This window comes from Cupressus sempervirens, chromosome 8 (assembly GCF_028749045.1).
Source record: "Cupressus sempervirens isolate cs-2001-9-10 chromosome 8, ASM2874904v1, whole genome shotgun sequence".
Lineage (NCBI taxonomy): Eukaryota > Viridiplantae > Streptophyta > Pinopsida > Cupressales > Cupressaceae > Cupressus > Cupressus sempervirens.
The window spans coordinates 334,626,228-334,641,190 of NC_143125.1; positions in this window are offsets into that span (position 1 = coordinate 334,626,228).

A 14,963-nucleotide genomic window follows, 5' to 3' on the forward strand; every position below is an offset into this window, starting at 1 on the left:
GTACTTGGTGGAATTATCTTGCAATTTATCTTGTACCTACTGATGGACTTCTTTCATAACCTCTACAAAATCCTCAACCTGTGCACTTATTCTTTCCATGTCTTTAACATCTCTGAGTTCCAAGGTACCCCTAGGGTGAGTGCCATAAACAATTTGAAAAGGAGTTAGACCAGTACTCCTATTAATGGAATCATTAAAGGAAAACTCTAACTATGGTAAGACACAATCCCATGAGACCCCATGTTGCTTGGCAAGGCACCTTAGCATGTTTCCTAAGGACCTATTGACTGCCTCAGTCTACCCATCCGATTGAGGGCGATAAGAAAATGAAAAAAACAAGTTGGTTCCTAACTTTCTCCAAAAGGTCCTCCAAAAATGCCCCAAAAACTTAGGGTCCCTATCAGATATGATGGACAATGGTAGACCATGAAGCCTAACAACTTCTTTAAAGAACAAACCTACTACATGGGAGGCATCATGAGTGGTCTTGCAAGCAATAAAATGGGCCATCTTAGAAAACCTATCCACAACTACAAAGATGCTATCATAACCTAATTTAGTCCTTGGTAGACTAACAACAAAGTCCATACTCACCGAATCCAAGGTTTGTGAGGCATTGGAAGTGGGGTATAGAGCCCTGCATTTGATGTGCCTCCCTTTGCTTGTTGACAAATTAGACATTCTTCAACAAATCTCCTAACATCAATCTGCAATTTTGGCCAAAAATAAAATCTCCTAACCCACTCTAAAGTTTTATCCACTCCAAAATGCCCTGCTAGACTGCCACAGTGCTTTTCCTTTATGATATTTTCCCTAATAGATCTATCACAAAAAAGTGATCAGTACACTAAGGAATCTCCATTTTGCAAACTCAGTTGCAAATTAGAGATCTACTACTTCATCCAAGTAGATAAACTAGTGAAAATCCTTTAACAAGGTAGGCCTAACAATCTTTTATAAATCTTGTTAATGAGTGCATACTTCATTATCTGTTTGTAAATCCTCTCACAAGGTGGACATAGTAGTCCTATTTGCTCCTAATAGGGTAGATCATTAGAAGTGATCAATGTAAGCCTTAACAGGCCTACTTTATGTTGTAGTACTAAAGTTTGTGTGTATCATCCCCACCCTAGTTTTACTTTCTATTTGGAAGGTTTCTAGGTCACCAAATCTTTGTGTTCAAGTGTTATGGATGCTTTCATGTTTTCAGTTTCCCATGCATGCAATTAGATCATATGTGATGAATTAAGTGTTAATTGATTTATTAGACTAAGAATTGAAATTGTTAAAGTTTTAGAAGCTACTAATTCACCCCTCTCTTCTCAATAACTTAGCATAGTCTTGAATATTTCCAACAATTGGTATTAGAGCTTTGTGGTTCTCAAGAGAAAGTTTAATAGCTTGAGCAAAGATCAAGGATATGGAGATATTCAGACTTGACAAAGCTATTGACAATAAAAATTTGGATCTAGAAATGGCCATTTCCTAACTTAAGAAAGCTAAGGAGAAACTTTCCCAATCTCTAAAAAGAAGAAAGGAATGTGCAAATCAAATGAATGATCATCTCTACATTGAAGAAACAATTGAAGACTTTCACCCTTCAAGTAGGTCAAATGAAGCAAATAATGCAATCAAAGAACTCCTAGAGAAGAATGGTTCCTTGTAAGAAGAAGTAAGAAAGCTAAAAAGAGAACAAGAAATTCAGTCAGTAAGGTTATGTGAAGTTTTGGAATAGAGAAACAAGATAAAAGAAGAAATGGATGGAAGGAACAATGAAATTCAAAACCAATCCCTTCAACAAGAAAACCTTATTAATTAGCTCTCCAATGCAAATGAGGAAATCATGAGCCTAAGGTTTGAAAATGAAAGAATGAGGAATGATCTAAATTCTAAAAGGAAAATCAATGAAAGAATAAAAAATGATCTAAGATCTTAAAGACAAATCAATGAAAGATTGAGAAATGACCTAAATACTGAAAAGAAAATCAATGAGAGAATGATGAAATTTCAAGTAGACATGGATAAACTAAATGAGAAAAACCTCTATAGGAAAAAAGGAAAAGTATGAATTGGATATAAAGAAGAAGGTGAATCCTCCAAACAAGGTGCTCAAAAGAATCAAAGACCTACTTGCAATCACTATGGTAAGATAGGTCATACATCAAACAAATGTTGGAATAATGGAAAAGAAAAATTCAATGGAAAATGCTACAATTTCAATCAGCATGGTCACAGGGATAATGAATGCAAAGAGAAACCAAGATTTGAAGGCAACTGTCATATATGTAAGAAACATGGACACAAGGCATCAGAATGCAAAACAAAGACATTGAATCCTATAAAATGAATTGTCAAAGAAATATTTGGTTGGGACTACAATACCTAGTGTAGATGTCATTAGTGTGATGAATTTGGATACATTGGTATGAATTGTGTTAAACATGATATGAGGAAAAGAGATACACTAAAAGATGTTTCATTTGTACAAAACTTGGTCATCTTGCCAAGAATTATATAAATACTGGTAAAATTGAACATGAGAAGAAGGCAAAGGCTAATAACAACTAAAATTAGATGAGACAGCAATGGATTCCTAAGTCTATCGAGGATACTAGTCTGAGAAATGATGGTCAAGTCACTCAAGAATTTGGTGACTCTACCATTCCTAATTAAGTTCTAAAGGAAGAATTAGAACCATGCTATCAAAGAAGGCATATGAATTAGTCCCAGTTGAAAGGTGACAAAGATCCAAATCCATATACAAGATAGAAATGGATCACCAAGCAAGATTAGTATCAGTTATTATCAAGTTACCTTCTCTACCAAGTAAGATTAGGTCATAGACTCTATCAAGCAAGGTCAAGAGTAACACATGCACTTATGATTACTGAATCATGGAGATGTCACTGAGTGATCGATGGCAAGTAGAGGATGATAGACTGTCAGTATAATGTCAACTTATCTACCTCTATACCAAGCATTAATGGAAATTTTTTAACAAAAGGCATGAAATTGAATTCATTTCTTACCATGAATTTTTTAGTGCTATTGCACAAAGAGCTAATTTCTATGCAAAAAAAGCAAGTTGAGCAAATTTCTTGCAAAATATTTTTGAAGTTCTCTCAAACTATCGAGTGAAAATGGCATCTAGTAGTAATAAGGTCAAGAAAGGGTCTGACATGTTTGTTTGAAGAATTGAAATGAAGGCACTAAATTTCAATCACATGCTTGCGATTGTTGAAACCCTAGACCCAAGCAAAGCTCAACCCCAAATCCCTCCCAAGGTACTTCTTATTAATGAAATTCATACTCATTTTGAATGTGCAATTGAAGAAATAGGTTTTCTAGAGATGGATGATGCCCTAGGTTAGTTATGTGTTGATGGAACCTTGAAACCCTAGCATCAACATTTGGAAGCAAAAGGATTAAAACATATTCCCCATATGCCCCAAGAATTTCAAATAAAATGGATTAGGTATATCCTTAGCTAGGTACATAATGGATAGGTGTGGTTAGAGCAGCCAATTTTGATAATGAAGAAAATGATTCATCAAATCACTAGCCTTCTCATGCTTGCCAAAGCCAAAACAACTAAAAACCTAGGTCATGCAGAGTTGGAGAAGAAAACACTAGCCAAGTGGGATGGAAAAGGTATGAAAATAAGTAGTGTTACTGATGGTAGAGATTCATGTTATTACTCCTAAGATATATAGTTCAAGCCATCTTAACAGTGTATCATGTGAAGCCATGGATTTGGCATATAAAGTGGTGAAGAACAGCCTGTCTTATGACCTTGTCAACCTGTTGTTGAGACAATTCAATAAAAACATGGAATGTATTAGAACTTCAAAGAAAAACCCATGAAAATTTGGTTTTCTGTTAAATTGTCTATTCTTTTATGACCAGAAGTCCTTCCCTTCCAAAGGAACTATAGTCTGGAGAAAAGATGTGCATGTACTTTACCAAATAAATAAATATATTGTAGAAATGAGTAAGAACTATGGTAACGTCATGGACAAAAAATTTGATGTATTCAAAGATAAAATGAACAATAGGTTCATAATTCCAAAGAAGTTAGTTGAAGACTACAAGGATGATGTGTGCTTCATGGTGGACTATGATAAGGTATATATCCAAGCAGTTAGGCCTAGAGTTGCGTGAGTCAAGCCTCTTGGCTATGTGGTGAACATTGATGAGACCAAGGATATCATTAAATCCCTTGTCAATGAACCTGTTGATCCCAAGGTCCCTTATTTTGGAACCTATGAAGAATTTAATGCTAGAATTGAGCTAGAGATAAAACTCCCACAGGCGGTTAACAAAGGGAAGATAAGGATAGCCAAACTGAAATCAAGTGCAACTCTATTGTTAACTCAAGGAAAAGGTGAGGATGAGGAATAGGTAGAGGATCAAGAAGAATCTAAGAAAGAAGAAGAACCTTTGAAGAAAAAAGACAAGGTGATTATCACCAAGCCTGTAAAGTCATCCATTGCAGTCTTCACAAGGAGGTCACAGAAGAAAGGAAGTGACATTGTATTTAGTAAACCTCTACCCACCTTCCAAAAAAATTTGAAGAAAATGGAAGGAGTAGGAATAAAAAACTTTGAATCTTTGAAATATGAAATTAGTACTAAGGTAGAATAGAAGAAAGTTAAATAACTAGTGCTGAGCAAAATGGGTAAGTGGAAGTACTCACCAGATCAGATTGCTTCTCAAGTCTCTAGTGAATTGGTAGAGAATATTAAGCCAAGATGGGATTTTTCCATGCAAAAATTCAAATATATATATGCACAAGCCCTAAGGAAATTACTACCAAGCACATCAGATGCTGAGGTGAAAGATTCTTTAAAGAAAAATGAAGAAAAATTGACTCTAAGGTTTAATACTTGTTTGGATTTGATTAAAGATATAGAGCATGTTGTTAAGAATGCTACAAACACTTGGAAAAACATTTATCATCTTCATAAACCAAGTGAATTTCCAATTGAAGTAAAGGATGTTGATGACGAACAAGATAAGGAGAAAGATGAGGAGGAAAATGTTGAAGAAGTGACTCATTTTGATAATGAAGAAGATGGAGAGGATCAAGGTCCAGAAGCTACCAAGGAAGACAAGCAAGATGATGAGGAGACTAACCCAGTCAAGATAGCTACTACATTCATTGCGTCGCTTCCTCACTCCCCAAGAAAACCATTGACTACATCAAGTATGGAGATAGCTTCAACAAGTTTAGATGTGATTACTATTGATTTATCAAATGTCCAATCACTCTTTGCCCCAACTTAGCTTAGCATATCATTGATAGAAGTGACTTCCACTTCATCCGTCGAGTTGTAGACTCCTTCTTCATCTACTAAGTTGATTTCTTTAGTCTTCCCTTCTCCAATTTTGAGTACATTTGTGGTAAGCTCTCTAGTTTTGTCTACTTCAGTTTTGGATTCTACAATTTTGACTTCATCAATTTTGGATTCTTCAAGCATTTCTATTAGTATTCCATTAGTCAATACAATATTAGTTTTTGCTACAAGTCCAAGTATGTCCACTACTATTTCCATTTTGGGTGCAAAAACAATAAGTGCAAGGATAGTTGAGCCTAAGGTTTGACCCAGTACAAAAATTTTGAAAGGAAAGGAGATAGAGGAAGATATAGATTTGGATGAGGAAATAGTAATTCCCAAATGGGATATCTACAATCTTTCTACAGACCAAATGGACATATTTGGTGAACTCCTCCAGAAAAGGCCAAACAAAAAAGATTAAGAGAGAAGAGAGAGAAATAATATAAGATAATAGATGATTCCAAGAATATCTTGACTAAGGCAATAGGAATTGAGGTTGATTCTGCTCAACCTATTTTGTTTTAGCTTGAAGAGGCAGTCCAAATCTTCAATGAGGACATCGAAGGTCAAGATAAGCTAGTTGAAAAGGCTGAAAATAAATTCAATAATAAAGTGTTGGAGCACATTACTCAGCAAATAGTCATTTATCAAGTTGAGCTTTCAACAATTTTGGTCAATCTTGAGGTGTCCTGTTCAAATGTGTCATTACTTTTTGGGAAACTATGTGATGTCATTGAGTATACAAATGAAGTAAAGGATAAATTGTCCAAAATTGATATAGATCTTAAAGCAAGTGCTCATTAGCTACAACTTGACCCTAGTTCAAGCTCTGCACATTTCAAGAAGATCATATTTTTGTTAGACTTGCAAGCTGAATTGTTAAGAGAAGAAGCAAGGATCCACTCAACATTTATTGACATACAAAATATGATCCTTCTAGTCATGGATGCTATGAAAAAACACATTGTATATTCAAAGATTTTGATCCATGATAACAACTTCTCTGTTCTAGATCACACGATTGAACTCTCAGCAAAAATGAAAATTGCAATTCATACATGCAAGATCTTGCAAGAAAATTGGGATAAAACCTTGGCAATCACCTTCAAGGTACACTCTGAATTCTTATCTCATTTTGGTGTCTCTATGTAACTATGTTAGAATAAATCTTTGGCATTACTGTCAAAAAGGAGGAGAAAAGTTACAGGGGGAGATATGTTATTATATGGGAGAAAAGTTACATTGGAGAAATATCATATTTATATTAGAGAAAAGTTACATGTACATAGAGCAACACATAGTGTGGGGGAGAAATATGCTATGGTGGAGAACTACTCTGTATATACCTTACAAAGATCAATTTTTAAAAATCTCAAAAATATACTGAGCTAGTATCACATGGTGATGAATACAAGGTATTCAATTTTTGGCTAATAAATGTTTTTGTCACTAATGCTAAAGGGGGAGATTGTTGACATATCAGTCAAGTTTTTTATTAGTGACATACACTTATTCAAATTATGTATAGCTACCAAGCTCATTGAATAGTTTACAGTGCTTGCCATGTAATTCAATAGCCACTGAGCTCTATAGCTACTACAAAGTCTTTTGGACTAATCTTAGTGGTTATTAAGCAGATTCAGTCAGTGTGAAATTCAATAGTTCAAACTATGCATTTTAGTGTATACCAAGTTTATCAATGGTTACTGAGTTCGTAGTTCATGTGATGTAAAGCCAATGTTAACCAAGCATTGTAGTATCTACCGAGTCTCTAGTTTATGTGATGCAAAGCCAGTGTTAACCAAGCTACTTCATGGTAACCAAGCAATTCAGTGTTTTCTGAGTTGCACAATATCTACCAAGTCACTAGTGTAGATCAAGTTCAAGACTACTTGAAAGTGATTAGTATGGATCGAGCTTCTACATCTACCAAGAGCATGATGATGTCGAGCAATGACAGTGGATGCCAAGTACTAGAAGCTCATCGAGTTAGTCTTTAGAACCCAAGTATCTTCATGTGGGCCAACTCTGTAATATTTGTGTTAACTTGTATCATGGCCAACTTTTTTATTTTATAATTTGGATTGGTATATATATGTAATGTATTATATCATATCCAATTTGTGTAAGTAAGAGTGAGAATGTGAATGTGAGCATATGCATTGTAATGTGAATGTGGATGTGAAAAGTTCAAGTTATGAATGCAATAGATAAAGAATTATAAAGGCCATATCAATATAAGGAGCAACAGTGACATATATATCATAGAAAGGTGATCAATATACTAAGGAATCCCTATCTAGAAACTCGGTTGCAAATCAAAAATCTACAGCTTCATCCTAATAGGTAAACCAGTCAAAATCCTTTAACAAGGTAGACCTAATAGTCTTTTGTAAATCTCTTTATTGAGTGCATACTTCATTGTGTATTTGTAAATCCTCTCACAAGGTGGACCTACTAGTCCTATTTGCTCCTAACAGGATAGATCATCAGAAGTGATCAATGTAAGCCTTAACAAGCCAACTTTATGTTGCAGTACTAAAATTTGTGGGTATCATCCCCACCCCAGTTTTACTTTCTATTTGGAAGGATTCTGGGTCACCAAATCTTTGTGTTCAAGTATTATGGATACTTTCATGTTTTTAGTTTCTCATGCATGCAATTAGATCAAATGTGATGAATTAAGTGCTAATTTATTTATTGGATTAAGAATTGAAATTGTTAAAGTTTTAGAAATTACTAATTCACCCATCCCTTCTCAGTAACTTAGCATAGTCTTGAATATTTCCAACAATACAAATATCTATATCAGAAGATGAACAACAATAGTGGATAGCCAACATGGAGGATCAATAAATTGATGTCTTTGACCTCTCCAATTTTTACTTCATGCCAATGGGAACTGAGATGGTGGGAGAAAAAATAAGAGATACTCTAACATGTGAATACTTAGGAGAGGACTAGAATCAATTGTCGCCTCTACCTCAAGGACCTTTAGGCATTCTACCACCACCATCTTGGGACTAACATTTTTGGATAAAGGCTTAGTAACTCCACTTCCTCAAGCCACAAAAATAGAAAATAAATGAAAAAGGAAATGAAGCCCCAAAAAATGCATGTTGATGAAGTATCTGAGGAAGGGAAAATACCTAAATATCCTTAGCCCAACCAAATACATAGACTCCAACAATAGATCTTTCTTAATGAGAAGAGACTCAAGTGAGAACTGATGAGGGGAAGGGTCCTATAGTAGAAACAACTTCAACAAAATACATGTCTCTCATAGGTACCACACTAACATGATTGAAGAGAGAAGTCATGTTCTGCTAGAAAAGGCAGCTGGACCTTGTTGGCCTAGGATTTTCACATCCAAAAATTTGTTGCATTTTATAGTGAAAACTTAGGTGACTCTTTGAAATTAGAGGTTATGTGTGTTAAAACCTATTTGACCTAGACATAAACCTCAAATTTCATGTTTACCTTAATATTATTTGTTCCCTAGGCTTCAAAAAATAGGGTTGCATTGGTCTATTTTAGAAATATGCACGAAGACTTTTTCCTTAGAAAAAATTATTCCAATTTTTTCTCCGTTTATTTTTACCATACTTTTGTCAAAATAATTTTTACTATTAACCTTTTATTTAATCATTTTTTTAACCTTAAGTTGACTCACTAGTGTTCTTTTGAAAATGTTTTAACCTTGGTATGGTGTGCCTTTCCAAACCATTGATCAAAATAATATTAAAGGTAGGCGCTTTTTTGAAATTTGAAAGTGTCCAAGTTTTAGAGAAAGTAGAGAAGTGAAAAAATGACATGTAGCATGGGTGATGTCATTTCCTTTATGATCCAAAAAAGGTAGACCTGTTAGAATAGCTCAAAGTTGTCAAATTGTTGTCAAGACATGGTGGAAATTTGGAACTACTTTGTTGGATAAAATTGGTAGTTTGGACTAAAATAAAAAGAATTTTTTGCATTATCAATCATTAGAGGATCGATATTGAGAAATTTCCCACAAAATAAAAATGAATGAACTTTATGGAATGTGATGAAGCACCTTTTTGATACATGGAATTGTTGAGGTAACTTCTCTTGTGGGTTGCAAAGTTGGAATGGTGTTAGAACAACCAAAAAAGTGTCAAAACACTTGGCACATTTTCTTCATTTCATTGGATACTATTGATGTTTGGTTTTAAATAAAGTAAATTTTGTGGAAGCATCAATCTTGTGAAGATCGACGATGGGCACTTCCCCCTTTATGAAGAAACTCAAGTTTTATAGAAAGCAGGGAAGCAACTTTGTGACATGTGGCCATGAGGGGTCAATCTTTCCAAAGGTTTTAGGGTAATTCTAAGGTGGAATGTGTGCCAAATGTTATATGCTCATTTTCAAAGAAGAATTTCATGTACAATGAGTTGGAGGTTGAATGTTTAGCAGGCCCAAAATATTAAAGGCAAGTGGAGTGAAAACTAAGATTTCTTATGATCATTGATCATTTGGAAATTGACAGTCGGTGCTTTCCCACAATTTGAAATTTCTCAAACTTTAAGGAATGTAGGAAAGAACCTTTTTGACGTGTGGCAAATTTCAACAAAAGGGTAACACATTCATTTGGTTTTAACTCTAAGTCATCTAATTTATAAACATCAACAATTGGATTTTAAATTATATAGTGCAACATGAAATATGATTGTTGGGACATTAATTTTGATCAATGTTGTTTCATATGAGGCTAAATTTGAAATAAGGCTTCCAATTATTCATTATTGAACACTAAGGTTGCAGAATTCTCATAGAGTGAAGTTATCTAAAGCTAAAGGTGCATTTTCTAAAGGTTTCAAGTTGTTGCTAAGATAATTATTCAATATGCCACCATGAAGGGATTTCTCAAGGAAAGTGGATTACTTGAAAAGGGTTGTGCATGATGATTTTTTAGAGCAAATTCTCCAATCTATAAATGAAATTTCTAGGAAAAAGAATTCATACTAAAGAACCCAAGTTTATTGATCAGTGAGGGTTTCTATGACAAAGAAAACTAGTTTAGAGATACTGAGACATCTGTCAGGGGTTTAGAACTTTTTCATGAATGGTTTGCAAAAAGAAAACTTGGCACTCCTATAAATAATGTATGGGAATTTGACATTGGCAAGCTAAATGAATTACTTGTAGTAATGTCAAAGAAGTATGATCCAATAACCAGGATAGCAAAGAATCATGCTAGAGATAATCTTTGCCTCTACATACCTAGCTTCCCTGTATGATGTATACTAGCCTGGGTTTATAATTAATCTATTAGCTCATTGGCCTTGCCTAGATATGTTTGGGTCAAAATTTCCTTCTTATCATTTAAAGTTCACATGAACCCAAAAAAGTTATCCATCAACATATCTATCTTTGCACCCTAGTGTTTTCTATCAGCAAAGCATTTATAAAATTGGTAGCTTGGACTAAAGTAAAAAGGAATTTTTGCACCATTGATCATTGGAGGATCGATGATGAGCACTTTCCCATAATATGAAAATGAATGAACTTTATAAAATTCATGTAAGCACCTTGTTGAAACATGGAATTATTGAGGTTACTTCTCTTGTGGGCCACAAAGTTGGAATGGTGTCAAAACAGTCAAAAAAGCATTAGAACACTTGGCAGATTTGCTTCATTTCATTGGAAATTGTTGATGAATGGCTTTAAATAAAGTAAATCTTGTAACCTTTGATCTAGTGAAGATCAATGATAGACACTTTCCCATGTCATGAAGATGTTTGAGATTTAGAGAAAGTGAGGAAGCAACTTTGTGACACTTGGCCATGTGGGGTCAGTCTTTCCAAAGGTTGTGAAGTAATGCTAAGGTGGAATGTGTACCAAATATTTTATGCTCATTTTCAAAGAAGTATTGCTTGTAGAATGAGTTGGAGGCTAAATTTTTAGTGGGCCCAAAACATTAAAGGAAAGTACAGTGACAACTAAGATTTCTTATGATCGTTGATCATTTGGAGATTAACAATCAATGCTTTCCCATAATTTGAAATTGCTCAAAATTTAAGGAATGTGGGAAAGTTCCTTGTTGATGTGTGGAAACTTTCAACAAAAGAGTAACACAATCATTTGGTTTTAAAGCTAAGTCATCTGCTTTATAAAGATCAACAACTAGATTTTAATTTCCATGACACAACATAAAATATGACTATTAGGACATTAATTTTGATCAATGTTGTTACCTGTGAGGCCAAATTTGCAATGGTTCCAATTTTTCATTATTGAACACTAAGATTGTAGAATTATCATAGAGTGAAGATATCTAGAGCTAAAGGTGCATTTTCTAAAGGTTTTGAGTTACTGGTAACAATTTTTCAGAGAAATAAACAAGAAAATTGGGTAAGTGTTTGAATTTTTTGTTAATTGAGAAAATATACCCAGAGTAAGATAATTGTTCAATTTTCCACCATGAAGGGATTTCTCAGAGAAAGTGGATTACTTGAAAAGGGTTGCGCATGATGATTTTTTAGAGAAAATTCCCTAATCCATAAATGAACTTTCTAGAGGAAAATAATTCATACCAAAGAACTCTAGGTTATTGATCAATGAGGGTATCTATGACAAAGAAAATTGGTTAAGAAATGCTGAGAAATCTATCGGTCATTTAGAGTTTTTGTAAATGATTTTCAGAAAGAAAACTTGACACTCCTCTAAATAATGTATGAAGATTTGACATTAGCAAGTTAATTATCCCAGGGGTTTTCTTTGATGATGACTTACTTGTAGTAATGTCAAAGAAGTATGATCCAATAACCAGGATAGTGAAGAATCATGCTAGTGATAATATTTTTAGAGTTTCACTAGAATTATTTAGGGAGGTTTTCAAGTTAAAACCCTAACCATCCAATGCATGAGAAAATAGATATGGAAGATATGTAGACTAGGTATGATACATATAGGGTATATTTGAGGGGAGGACCACTACAAGAACATTTTGTCAAGATATGATAATTACTCTTGATTACATCGAATACCCCAAAGCCATTGTTAAGAGAATATTTCAACCCTAGAGCATAAGCACTATATTTTTCTCTTTGTAGAATATTTAGAATGGATGAACAAGACCACATCCTAGGCTCTATATTTTTTTATCATTGCACAAAAAATTTAGTATGGTATGAGTTCTATTTTTTGTATTTTTCTACTCTCTTGGAAAAAGAGATTCATAATGCATTAATGGACATAGCTAAGGCTAAAGTTGATAAGCCTTTCTACTAGTACTCTATGTTAATGTACATATGTTTGTATAAGGGACTTACCTTTTTATCCAAAGAAATGAAATTGGAATTAGAAAGAGATGGAGAAAAGCTCCCAGTCCAATTGTGGAGTGTAGACATGACATGGGAGGTGACTGATGCAAGCTTTGTCAGATTTGATAGGTACTTCTCCTCTAGGCTCATAATGTTACTAGTTGGAGATAGCCGTAGGATACCTCAATCACTATTAGAACTGATCAGACCAAAGGATCATGCAAAAGGATTACAGGTAAGTCACAATTGGGGAGATATTATCCCATATGCAATGTCCACTATTTTCAAAGTTTATGGTTTTCTTGGATAACCACATGTGTTACTCTATTAAGTGGCTTTGAAGGTCAAAATTGTAGAGCTCTTGTGGTAGATGGGATCAATGAAAGAAAGAGAATTATTGGGAAATTCCAAAGGTACTTTCTTTCCCAAAATTACTATTGTGCATAATTTTGTTTTTTGTCAAAAATAGATGGAGACACTTACAAAATTTTCTAGAAAAATATTAGATGGCTCCATCCCATTCTCACTTTATAGATCCAAAGAGATTTTATGAATTATTCAGAGAAAGAAAAAAAGTGAAAGCCCAGATGCACCTTGTATTTTTTTTCTTGAAGATATAGTTAGGAATAAGTTTCCATTGCAAGAGCAAGAGGTTAGGAAGGAAAAATGGAAAGGGTATAGCAAGGTTCAAGATTTTATAAATGCTTTTGAGTTGGATTATGATCCCCTTGCTGATAGAAAATACTGGGGTGCAAAGATAGATATGTTGATGGATAACTTTGTTGGGTTCATGCAAACTTTAAATGAGAAGAAGTAAATTTTCACCAAAATGTATCTAAGCAAGGCCACTAAGGTGGAAAATAGGTTGGATAATAGATTAATTATAAACCTAAGCTAGTATACATTACAGAGGAAAGTAGGGTATGTAGTGACAAAGCGTGTACAATGCATACCTCTTTATAAGAGACAATATTCTTAAATCCCACCTGCTCCCAAGAAATAGAAATTGGAACAAAAATATTCTTCTAGGGTTGAAGAATATTCTCTTATCCAAACCCCTCTCCGAATAGATGATGAATTGTCTCTGAGAGAACAATTGAAACAAATGGGAGAAGAAAAAGATATTATTATAACTACTGCAGATATAGAAGGAGTACTTGAGGAAGCTCCTATGCTAGTATTAGCTCTCACTATGGGAGACTTCAGAGGTAAAGAAATAGATCCTATAGTTATATAGGCATTTAATAAATTTATTGATGATGATAGTTTTGTGAAATCAAGAGCATTTTCTCAATTTTTTTGTAGAAAAAGCATAAGCAATTTTGAGGAGAGTGTAAAAGGATTAAAATGGAGAAACTTGGGAAGTAGGACTCTTAAATCAAGGAGGAGATCAAGGCTAGTTTTATTGAGTAATATGTGAAAATAACTCCTGAAGGGGGTAGGTAGCTACTAAAGGATTTTGGAATTTTATTATTACCAGAATGGGATATTGCTAATGTCATGATTTTTTATACAATGAAGAAATCAAAGGAAACCCAGTTTAGAACTAAGGAGGAAGTCTTACAAGCCTATAAGGGGTTAAAACATAGTGATGGCCATCATACCTTAGTAATGTGGTACATCCAAAAAAGAGACAAAGGTAAAATGCAAGAAATTTCAAATTCTGAACACACAGGTAGCCTTATTATTTATAGGGCAAAGGAAGTGGATAGTGAAAAGGTGTCCTAGATGACCAAAGAAATGAAAGATTTTTGAGTGGCGGTTGCTACCAAGGACAAGAAAAAAATTTGTAGCTAAATGCTAGATTTGAAAAGGTATTAGATGCCTATGAAGAAAGAGGAAACATAATACATCTATTAGAGGCTTAGATTACTAAAATGGGCAAGCAGTTTGGAAAAAGAAAACTAGGAGAATCTAGCCAACCTAGGATTACTTATCCTCCTTGTTCTCCAATTGAACCTTTCAAGTCAACTCCTCTTGTAGAAATACCAGCTACCCCATAGGGACTCCAAGAATGCATAGCTAAAGAGCTTGAAGAAGAAAGGGCTAAAATATGGTCATTACATGTGGAGCTTAGTGTCTAGTATGAAAATAAATTAAGAGATTCCATTATGTATCTAGTAGACAAGGTATAATGGCTTGTATTGTATGATAAATTGTCAAAACTAATGGATACAGGGAATGAGTTAAAAGGTAATGAGGATACCTTGAACCCAATTGTCAAAAAATGGAATAGTAGGGACAATGATGTTACAATATTATGTTGTTCAGTCATTGGTCTTTCTTGTGAGAAGATAAAGAAGACTTTTGACATGACTAATGACCTCTTTGATTTTAATAA